Genomic DNA, 12,880 nt, shown 5'->3' with positions numbered 1-12,880 from the left:
TATTATTTCTTCCACTTCCTACACATATTAACTTTCATTTATTAAGGTGTTTAATTTCTCTCAACAAAGTTTTGCAGTTTGCAATATACAGAGTTTTCCCATATTTTGTTAGATTTATTTCTGGATAGTTTGTTTTATGCTATTATAAAAGTTACCTTTAAAATTTTTATTTCATATTTTCTTGTTGCTGGTATACAGGTGTACTACAGATCTTTGGTATATTGACCTTGCATGTAGTGATCCTGATAGACTGACATACATTTAACAATTTGCCTACAAATTCTCTTGGATTTACTATATATATAATTATATTGCTTATAAATAATGATGGTTTTATTTCTTCCTATAATATCCATATACTTTCCTTCATTTCTTCATGTCTTTCTGTACTGACTGGGAAATCCAGCCACCCTGTCTTATCCCCAGTCTTTGAGGGAAGCTTTAAACAATTCACCATTAACTATGATATTTGTAGATTCTGTACCAGAATTACCCATCCATTTCTTGCTTACTAAAACTTTTTTTCCATCAATGGTATTTAATTTTTCTTTATCTATTTATATGATATATGTATTTTCTTTTTTTTCCATTAATGTCAATTATACTGATTTTTTAAAAATTTAATTGGAGCATAGTTGACACCCAATGTTACATTAGTTTCAGATGTACAACATAGTGATTCCACAACTCTATGCATTATGCTATGTTCACCACTAGTGTAGCCACCATCTATCATCACACAGCTATTATAATTCCATTGACTATATTCCCTATGCTGAATATTTTTTGCCATGACTTATTCATTCCATAACTGGAGGCCTGTATATCCCATCCCCTTCACCCATTTTACCCATCCCCCAATGCCCTTTTTCCTCTGATAATCATGTTTGTTCTCTGTATTTATAGGTCTGATTCCTTTATTAATTTCTTTATATTCCATATATAACTGAAATAATGTCTTATTTCCTTTCTCTAATGTATTTAACTTAGCATAATAAACTCTAGGTTCATGTATGTTGTCACAAATAGCAGGATCTCTTCCATCCAAATTTTTTATCCACTAATCATTAGAGAAATTCAAAACTCAGAGGTGCCAAGGTGGCTGTCTGTTAAACATGCAACTCTTGATTTTGGCTCAGGTCATGATCTCAGGGTCATGAGATTGAGCCCCATGTCAGGGTCTGCACTGGGTGTGGGGCCTGCTTAAGATTCTCTCTCTCCTATGTGACCAACCAAAGGAAGTGAATAATATAAATTATAGTATATCCATATAATAGAATGCTTTTCAATCATCAAAATTCTGTTGAGGATGAAAGGACCATGAGAAGTTCATGATATAATAATTGCAAAAATGCTTAATGTCAGGTAATCTTTTTGTGTAAATATGTGTATATATTTATACAGACCAGGAAAATACAAATAATAAAATTTAAGTCATATTGTACTTTTAATTTTTTTTTGTGCTAACTTTTCCAACTTTTAAAAATGATTTTGTATTCTTTTTTTTAAACTTTTTAATTGTTTTATTAACATATAATGTATTATTAGCCCCAGGGGTACAGGTCTGTGAATCACCAGGTTTACACACTTCACAACACTCACCATAGCACATACCTTTCCCAATGTCCATAACCCTACCACCCTCTCCCTACCCCTTTCCCCTCAGCAACCCTCAGTTTGTTTTGTAAGATTAAGAGTCTCTTATGGTTTGTCTCCCTCCCGATCCCATCTTGTTTCATTTATTCTTTTCCTACCCCCAAAACCCCCCATGGTGCCTCTCAACTTCCTCATATCAGGGAGATCATATGATAATTGTCTTTCTCTAATTGACTTATTTCGTTAAGCATAATACTCTCTAGTTCCATCCACGTCGTTGCAAATGGCAAGATTTCATTTCATTGATGGCTGCACAGTATTCCATTGTATATATATATACCACATCTTCTTTTCTTTATCCATTCATCTGTTGACGGACATCTAGGATACTATATGTGGAAAACCCAAAAGACTCCACTCCAAATCTGCTAGAACTTGAACAGGAATTCAGTAAAGTGTCAGGATATAAAATCAAGGTACAGAAATCAGTTGCATTTCTTTACATCAACAATAAGAAGAAAGATAAATTAAGGAGTCAATCCCATTTACAATTGCACCCAAAACTATAAGATACCTAGGAATAAATCTAACCAAAGAGGAAAAGAATCTATACTCAGAAAACTATAAAGTACTTATGAAAGAAAGTGAGGAAGACACAAAGAAATGGATAAATGTTCCATGCTCATGGATTGGAAGAAAAAATATTGTGAAAATGTCTATGCTACCTAAAGCAATCTACACATGTAATGCAATCCCTATCAAAATCCCATCCATTTTTTTCAAAGAAATGGAACAAATAATCCTAAAATTTATATGGAACCAGAAAAGACCTCCAATAGCCAGAGGCATATTTGAAAAAGAAAGCCAAAGTTGGTGGCACCACAATTCCAGACTTCAAGCTCTATTACAAAGCTGTCATCATCAAGACAGTATGATACTGGCACCAAAACAGACACATAGATCAGTGGAACAGATTAGAGAGCCCAGAAATAGACCTTCAACTCTATGGTCAACTAATCTTCGACAAAGCAGGAAAGAACGTCCAATGGAAAAAAGACAGTCTCTTCACCAAATGGTGTAGGCAAAATTGGACAGCCACATACAGAAAAATGAAACTGCACCATTTCCTTATACCACACACAAAAATAGACTCAAAATGGATGAAGGACCTCAATCTGAGAAAGGAATTCATCAAAATCCTTGAGGATTTTGGCAGCAAGCTCTTTGACCTCAGCTGCAGCCACTTCTAGGAATGTTGCTAAAGGCAAGGAAGGAAGGGCAAAAATGAACTATTGGGACTTCATCAAGATCAAAAGCTTTTGCACAACAAAGGAAAAGTCAACAAAACCAAAAAACAACTGACAGAATGGGAGAAGATATTCACAAACGACATATCAGATAAAGGGCTAGTATCTAAAATCTATAAAGAACTTATCAAACTCAACACCCAAAAAACAAATAATCCAATCAAGAAATGGGCAGAGGACATGAACAGACATTTCTGCAAAGAAGACATCCAGATGGCCAACAGACACATGAAAAAGTGCGCCATATCACTCGGCATCAGGGCAATACAAATCAAAACCACAAAGAGATACCACCTGACCAGTCAGAATGGCTAAAATTAACAAGTCAGGAAATGACAGAGGCTGGTGAGGATGCGGAGAAAGGGGAACCCTCCTACACTATTGGTGGGAATGCAAGCTGGTGTAACCACTCTGGAAAACAGCATGGAGGTTCCTCAAAAAGTTGAAAATAGAGCTACCCTACGACCCTGCAATTACACTATTGGGTATTTACCTTGAAGATACAAATGTAGTGATCTGAAGGGTCATGTGCACCCGAAGGTTTATAGCAGCAATGTCCACAATAGCCAAACTATGGAAAGAACCTAGATGTATTCTTTTTTTAAAATTATGTTCAGTTAGCCACTGTAGAGTACATAATTAGTTTTTGATGTAGTATGCAGTGATTTATTAGTTAAGTATAACATCCAGTGCTCATCACAGCACGTGCTCTCCTCAATACCCATCACTCCGTTACCCCCTCTTCCCATCTTCCTCCCTTCTGAAACCCTCACATTGTTTCTTAGAGTCTATAGTCTCTCATGGTTCATCTCCCTCTCTTATTTCTCCCCCTTTGGATTTCCCTCCCTTCCCCTGTGTTCTTCCGTGCTATTGCTTATGTTTCACATATGAGTGAAACCATATAATAATTGTCTCTCTTTGCTTGACTTAGTTCACTTAACATGGCTCTTTGAATTGTTTTGTTCTATATTTCAATATTCTATATTCTGAAGAAAAAACCTGGAGTTAAATTGTTATATATGTCTTATTCATTTCCTAGCATGCTTTGTGAGAGAGCATACCGATTACTGAAACTTTTGATACCTGTTGACAAATTGGCCTCCAGAAAACTTATTCCAATTTACATTTTCATTGGTGGTAAAAAGATAAACTTTATGAGGCACCTGGGCAGCTTAGTCTATTAAGTGCCTGCTTTCGGCTCAGGTCATGATCCTGGGATTGAGTTCCGAATTGAATCCCCTGTTGGGAAGCCTGCTTTCTCCCTCTCCTGTTTCCCCTGCTTGTGCATGTGCACACTCTCTCTCTGGCAAATAAATAAATCAAATCTTTATTTAAATTTTTTTTTCTCTCTTCCTCTCCCTCTGCCTTTCCCCTTGCTAAAAAAAGAAATTTAAAATTCAAGTCAAAACCATAATGAAATTTCACCTTATACTTGTCAGAATGGCTCAAATAAAAGAGGCTTGGAATGAAAAGTTTTGGAAGCGATGTGGACAAAAAAGCTCATGCACTTTGGTAGGAATGCAAATTCGTGGAGCCACTGTAGAAAACAGTATGGAGGGTCCTCAAAAAATTAAACATAGAAATACCACATGATCCAATAATTCCACTACTAGGTATTTACCTAAAGAAAACAAAAACACTAATTCAAAAAGATACATGCACCCCTATGTTTATTGTAGCATTATTTTCAAAAGCCAAGATATGGAAGCAACACAAGTGTCCATCAATATATTGATTCATTTTTGATTGCTAAAACACCATTATAGTTCATGGAATAAAATGGTCCCATTTCGATAAGTTGCACTTTTTGGTTCAGGATTTTTTCATCTGTCTCACTAAAGAGATTTTGTATGATTTCGATTTTTATAAGATTATATTCAGATTTTGGTATCAAGGTTAAGCAGATTTCATAAAATGCATAGGAAATGTAACCTCTGGTTCTTTTGTTTTTGTTGTTTTAATCTTCTAGAAGTCTGTGTGTAGAATTTGTGTTATTTTTTCATAAACACTTGGAAGATTCACTTGTGAAATCAACTTGACACGATGCTTTTTTGTGTAAAATTTTAAATAATGGGTTCAATTTTTAAAATATTTAATTATTCAATATTCTATTTATTCTCCTGATAACTTTGACAAATTTTGTTTTTCAAGGTATTCATTCCTTTTATCTAAATTGTCAAATACATTTGTTTAAAGTCATTAAAAATATCCATTATTAATTCTTTTAAATATCAGTAGGTCCTAAAGTGATGTCTCCATCTCTGTTCCTGATATTGGTAAGTTTATGTTCTCTTTTTCTTAAATTGATCAGGCCTAAGGGGGGTTATTGATTTTATAATTCAAAAAACAAACAAACAAACAACTCCACACTTGGTTTAATTTCACTGCTCCGTGTTTACTTTCTATTTCATTTATGTTTACTTTTATTTTTATTATTTTGTTCAATCTACATTTTTGCGTTTAATGTGCTGTTACTTTTCTAGTTTCTTGAGATGGAACGTTAGATACTGATTATCACCCTTTTTTTTCTTTTTTAATATAAGATTTTAAAGCTATAAATCGTCTTTAGGGAACCTTCCTTTAGCTCTATTCCAAAAGTTTTCATAGGCTGTACTGTTATTTAGTTCATAAAACTTTCTAATTTCCTTTGTGATTTTTGTCATTCAACTGTGCATTATTGAAAAGTACATTGTTTAATTTCCAAAAGTTGGAGATCTCCTAGTAATCTATGTTATCATTTTATAGTTCAGCAGTGGCTTTGAGCCTATACTCTGTATTATTAAATTATTTGAAATTTTTATTTTTATGAATATTTTATATTATTCTGGAACTTATTAAGATGATTTTGGGCAGATTATTCAATACATATTTAAAGATAATGTATATTCTATCATAATTGTACACACTGTTCAATTTTTGCCAATAAATTATAGTGTTGTCTACTTCTGTAGTCTTATAATTTATTTTTGTCTATTCTATCAGCTATGCATATTAATGAATTAAACTCTCACATGTTTTGTTCACTTCTCCTTTTTACTTGTCAATCTTTGCTTAGCTTGTTTGCTTGCTCACTTTCATTTCTTCCTCCTTCCCTCCTTTCTTTCCTTCTTTCCTTTCTTCCATCCATCCATCCATCTATCCATCCAACCATCAATATCCATGGAGATATATATATATATATATATATATATATCTCTAGATATATATATATATATATATATGTATAATTTGTAGGAATTCTTCTAGCCTCCAAATCTAATTTGTCTTATTTTAATATAAGGCCTAACTTCCTTTTGAATAATGTTTTTATGATACATCTTTTCATATCCTTTTATCATTTGTGTTCTTATATGTAAGGTGTACTTTTAATGAGCAACATAGTTGTCTTATTTTTTGCACTTTTAGTTAGAATATTTAATCCTTTTATATTTAGTATAATTATTGATATTGATAGGTATTATCATACCATTACTTGTCTAAATAACCCATTTGTTTTATAATTTTATGTCCTTTTTTACCTTCTTTAGGATCAATTATTTCTTATTATTTTACTTCTCCACTATCATATTCCCCACTATTTCTTTTTTATGATTGCCATAGTTATTAAAATATACATCCTTGACTATAAATTATTATTTTTTCACTGCTGAGACATGCAAGGATCTTGGAATGGATTGTCTCCATTTTTTCCACTCTCTCTTTTTGTGCTATTATTTGTGCTCAGCTCTACTGAAGTATAATTGACAAAACTGTAAGATACTTAAAGTGTGTAACACTATGATTTTATAGACCTATATACTGTAAAATAATTATCCTGAGTTAATTATTCTGTTATTATTATGCATTTAATTATATATACATTATACAGGCCTCAAGACATTAGTATTATTATGTAATACCAATATTCATTTATATTTACTCATATACTTAACTTTTCCTTTCTTAATTACTTTTTTCCTTTTGATTATTTTCCTTCTGTCTGAAGACCTCTGTTTAGATTTTGATATGTGTCAGTTTTGGTTTAACTATGCTAGCAAAAATTCTCTCTGTCCATATTTATCTGAAAACCTGTATTCATCTTAGTTTTTGGAGGATATTTTCTTACGAGACAGAATTCCTTTCCAGCACTTGGGATATCATTTCATTGCCTTCTGGTTTTATTGTTCTTTTATTGTTTCTTTTAAGAATGCACTATCAATCTTGTTGCTCATTCAAGGCAACATTTCTATTACCTTGGCTTTTTATAGTTTTATTTTTGTTTTTAAATTTAGTCAGTTTTACTATGGTGTGTCTGGGTGTGAGGTGTGGATTGGCTTGTATATAGCCTACTCAAGTTTGGAAGAACTTCTGAACTGGATAGTGGATCTCCTCCTCACTTCTCTGAACATTTTGGTCACTATGTATTCAAATAATTTTGCTTCCTTGTTCTCTCTGCTCTTTTTATGAGATCCAAATACATGTACATTAGATCTTTTCACTACATCATACATTTCTCTTAGGCTTTTCTGGATTTCCGTTTTTTCTGTGCTTCAGGTGCATAATTTCATTAACTCATTTTGCAGTTTATTATCCTCAATGCTGCTGTGCCTAATCTGCTATTTACCTCTCTTTAAAGTTTAAAGTTCTCAATTTGCTATTTTATTTTTCAGTTCTAAAATTCACATTTATTTTACATAATATAATTTTTGGTGAAATTCTCAGTATTTTCACCTATTTTGCTCACCTTTTCCTCTACTTATTTTAATACATTAATCATATTTACTTTAAAGTTCTTGTCTATAATTTCTCATATATTTATCATGTTATTCTTTCCTTTTTTCCCCAGTTTTTAACCCTGTTTTTTTTTTTTAATTCAAGTATTTTTGTCTTTTTGCATGCCTAGTAATTTATAATTGAATGTCACCATATGATATCATCATCTGTGCACCTTCAGAAATTGGCAAATAGCCTGTGGGGAAAATTTGCCATACAAATGTCAGTTTTCAGCTCATCCCTTCCCACTAGGATATCAGCCCCACAGGTGTAAATTTCACCTTTATTATGCTGGAAGCCTGCCAAAGGCTCTCCTATTTTTATTGTTCCTAATTTCATTCTGCACAAGGAAAGTCTGGATTTTCATATCCTTTCCTAATCCAATACACTCAAGGGAAAAAAAAAAAAAAAGTATCATCAGTCTATGAGCTCACTGCTTTTAACTTGCCCTCTGTCCAAAATCTTATGCCTCCCTAGTCCTGTTTCTACAGTTCCCCCGTGCATTTAGACATGTGCATTCAAATTAAAAATTTAATTAAATAAAATTAAAAATTCAAATTAAAAAATTAATAGACTTTATTTTTAGAGCAATTTTAGGTTTACAGAAAAATTAGGAAGGGAATGTGCAGAGGTCGCATGTATATTTTAATCTCCTTTTATTGTTCTCAACAGGTCTACTGCAAGATACTCGATCATACCAACAAGTGGATATACCTCTTAAGTGGTATTTCTTGAAAGGATCAATATACTAATAAAGGTACATTAACTTAATATCTACATATAAATCTCTAAGTTGTAAATAATTATGTATTTAAATAAAAAGATTGGAAAAATATTTTCAGCAAATATTAAAAAGAGTTCATTATACCAAGAGCTCATAGAGGTTGATATTAGAACAATACCTCAATAAGTAGATGGACAAACTTTATAAAAGTTTTAATGTGAAGGCAGCTTTAGTTGATTAACACTTAAGAATTTGCTAAACTGACTAATTTATAAAAAAACACAAATGAAAATTAGTATTTTTTTGCCCATTAAATCAGTTCAAATTACCTCTAGGTATGACTTCCTAGGTATTAGACCCTGATCCTTAATGCTAGCTGTTAGCTGGATTTTCCTTTAAACTGAAAAATGATGGGGGCTCCTGGGTGGCTCAGTTGGTTAAGGGCCCAACTCTTGATTTTGGCTCAGGTCATGATCTCAGTGTTGTGAGATTGAGGCCTGCTTCGGGTTCTGTGCTGGATGTGGAGCCTGCTTAAGATTCTCTTTCTTCCCTTCCCTTTGGTCCTCCCCGAACTCCCCCTTCCCCCACTAAAAAACAGAAAAACAATAAAACATGAAAAATGATGTCATCAAATCCTGGCACTACCACTGGCCTTACCACAAAAATTAACACCATCCTAAAACTCCTGCTGCTTTGCTCCAGCCCAGTAGTTTACACTTAGAAATTATTATCTTGGACAAAATCAAGCCTGAATCTGTCAAATCCTTTTCAACTATGATTTGGTTTGCTCACCACCCTCCTAAGTATTTAAGCTATTATCAGAAGAATCCCCTTATGCTTCCCCTTCCCATTCCTGATTGTCTTCCCTTTCTATGCTAAAGTCCTATTATTCCTAATATTAAAGTATATGTGGACTATAATGATATCCACCATTTGTATGATAGTGGTAAAATTGGCAATTTTAAACATCATTAGTGTCAGAGCAAGCTAGTAAGCTATGTTAGAAAAGCAGAAAAATATAATGAAAGCAACTAAATGTTCAAAAGTAAGAAAATGCTTAGGGAAATTATCAATTGGTATATTTTTATACGATCAACACTTTAGTGCATGTACTATTTTAAAGGGCTTACAAAAAATATTTGGAACATCATGGGTAAAATAAATACATAGGAAAAAAGCAAAGAAAACTTCAAATGTTTAGAGAAAATACAATCAGAGACACGATTAGTTATAAACATTCATGGGTTTTATAGGGTTTTGGAGAAAAACCAGTCTCTGCTCTTTGAGCTTCCTACCAGGCAAAGAGGAGAGTTGATTATGATACAAGTGTCTGAATGACTAAAACAAGCAAACAAACAAACAAAACAAAAAAAAAAAAATTGACTAGCAGCAATATGGTTTGTCCTGAGACCTGAGAGAAATCTCTGCCTTAGGTAAGTTCCCTCCCACCTACATGAAATATTTAAAAAAATATTTTGACCAGCAAACTGCTTTTTCAAAAAAAGGTCTATACAAAGTCCCAATATTTAAAACAATAGAGACAAACCGTAAGTGACTCTTAATCTTACAAAACAAACTGAGGGTTGCTGGGGGGAGGGGGGTTGGGAGAAGGGGGGTGGGGTTATGGACATTGGGGAGGGTATGTGCTATGGTGAGTGCTGTGAAGTGTGTAAACCTGGCGATTCACAGACCTATACCCCTGGGGATAAAAATATATGTTTATAAAAAATAAAAAAAATCAGAAGAAAAAAAAATAAACTGGATTAAATGGACCTGCTCAGATATATAGATATAGATATATAGATAAAATTTCCTCAGCAAAGAAAAGCCAGGAAGAACAAAAAGGAAAGACATCACCTTCGAAGTGAAGCCAACTAGGAGAGACACCTGCTCAATCATTTATATCATGAGACTGAGCAAACCACTAACCTCTTTGAATCTCAGTTTCCTTAGCTTTGAAATGTAGTAATCCTTCCTTAAAGGATTATAAAGCTTAAGTAAAATGAGAAAAAGTATGTAAAACACCTGGTACATGGAATGTCCTACAAAAATAATGATTTCCTTCCTTCTTCTCTGCTTTTGGTGATTCACATTTCCAACATCTTAAGTTGATTTTGTTATTATAACAGATTTATATATTAAATACTTTATAGACAAGGGCTCTTTGGGTGTGTGGGGGGGGAAGGGCCTATTAACTAATTAAAATTAAGATCCTGGTACTTGTGTCAGGTGTGCTGCTAGGCATTGTACTGAGTGATGAGATGATGATACATGTTTTTCTTTTTTTAAAGATTTTATTTTTCTTAAAATAAACACCCAATGTGGGACTCAAACTCACAACCCTGAGATCAAGAGTTGCATGCTCTACCAACTGAGCTAGCCAGACGCTCCAGTATATGCTCATGATTACTAATCTCCCTTTATATCTGTGATTACAGTCTCTCTTTCATACATGATGTAAAGGACTTTCATCTTTTTGTGTTGGCTTGCATTTTCTGTAGCTTATCTCTTTTAATGATCTTTGGAAGAGCCAGCATTTACATTTATTTATCATTCTATGTTTTTTCTTATTTATAAATTATTAATCTACCATTTTATTAATTCTTCTATGCTTTTCTTACACTCATTTGAAAGAATTATTTCTAGCTTCTCCGCTTGAATGATTAATTCATATATTTTCATTCTTTCTTGTTTAATATAAAATCACTACATTTAAGCATTAAATTTTCTTCTGAGTATAGATTTGGCAGCATCCCACCAGTTTTAAACCTTCTGTAATTATAGTTATGATTTCATCTTTTATCTGAGTAAAGAGAGTTTTTCCTCTTAAATAGGCCAAAGCTGGCAGCTACCCCAGGACCCCCAAATTTGTTATTTCATTCTTATGAATAATATAATATTTAGTTGAGCACATGGTCACCAATCTGAAGACTACTATTTCTTAGTCACTCCTGAGGCTAGGTGTTGCTGTGTGACTTAGTTCAACCAGGAATTGTGATAGGTAAAGTGATGCCAACTTTTACTCTGAAAATAAGTATGCTTTCTTCTCAATGTCTGGAATACAAACACAAAGGAGAGAGGATCTGGTACAGCATAGAAGCCACAGGTTGGGGTGTGTAGAATAAACAAATAGAAGATGGCTGGGTCCTGGACATCGAGGAGCTACTCTATCTATCTTGATGGCTTATGACAGAATTGTTTGTGAGACAGAGACAAAAACCAATAGAAAACCCCCCAACTTCTATCTCATTCAAGAACTGTTATTTTGAGACTCTGCATCAATGAGAATAATTATAAATAATGCAGTTAATAATTTTTAGTATCTTTGGATCATTATCAAAGAATAAAGAATATGCACAATTTCTGACTGGAATGTATTGAGATATTTTTTCGTACCTACTAAGTATCAAGTTTTGTAAATCCTGAATTGTTAGTTTTGTAAATATTCCTGTATTTTGTTAGTATTCAAAGATATATAACTATGTATATATGTATAAGTTTTGTATATATTTATATTTGTATATTATTCAATCTATCTCAGTAATCATGTTACCACTTCCCATATTATGCTCTATAAATACTATCTTTTAATAGGTTCACCTCAAAATAAAAAGCTTAATGGTCCGTATATTCCCTGCTTTCTGTCTTTATTGTAGAGGTTAATAACACAGACTCTGGGACCAGGTTATTTGAATCCTAGATCCCCCAGTTTATAGGCAGGCTGTGTAAATTTGGGCAATTTATTTAATCTCAATTTTCTTCAGTTTACATGCTAGTGACATAGGGAAAATAATAGCATTTATCTCATAGGAGTGTTATAAGGATTGTAAGATGAATATGTATTGAACACCTTCAACAGAGCCTAACAGAGAGTAAGCATTTTTAAAAAGAGCTAAGTATTTGATACATTGCATATAAAAGGCTCTGAGAAGTAACAAAGTAATGGAATCTGCTTAATATTGATTATTCTAGCACTTTGCAAACTTGATTGTGGAATACTTTGGTTATAGCCAGGGGAAGAAAATGTGTTTCATGGAATACTGGTTTTGGGAATATTGAACTAGATTATTCAGATCCACTGAATATGGCAAATTCTTCTGCTTACCATGGGGTACATGAATGCAATTTGAAAGGTCTATGAACCTCTCGAAATTGATATGGGATTTTGCTATAAATGCATATATACATATTTCTGTGGAAAAGATCTACAGAGTTAATCTTATTCTCAAATTCCTCCATCCGCATTTTATACTTAACCAAAACATCAAATTAAAAATAGTACAAGTCACTTTCTATTGTTTTATTGTACTTCTCTTTCTTGTTGACTGTTTTAGGTGTATTTTCTGTTATTGTTAAGCTCTTTTCTTGTCTTTTGTGTGTTTTTTTAAATTTTTTATCATTTATTTTGTAGAACACGTCTAAAAATTCTTTTTTGTTGAAGCACAGTTGACATACAATATTATATTAGTTTCGGGTGTACAACATAGTAATTTGACAGTTA

This window comes from Lontra canadensis, unplaced genomic scaffold (genome assembly GCF_010015895.1).
Source record: "Lontra canadensis isolate GAN:19392208 unplaced genomic scaffold, GSC_riverotter_1.0 scaffold33, whole genome shotgun sequence".
Lineage (NCBI taxonomy): Eukaryota > Metazoa > Chordata > Mammalia > Carnivora > Mustelidae > Lontra > Lontra canadensis.
The sequence above is the reverse complement of the archived record's forward strand: the minus strand, read 5'-3'. Positions refer to the sequence as shown.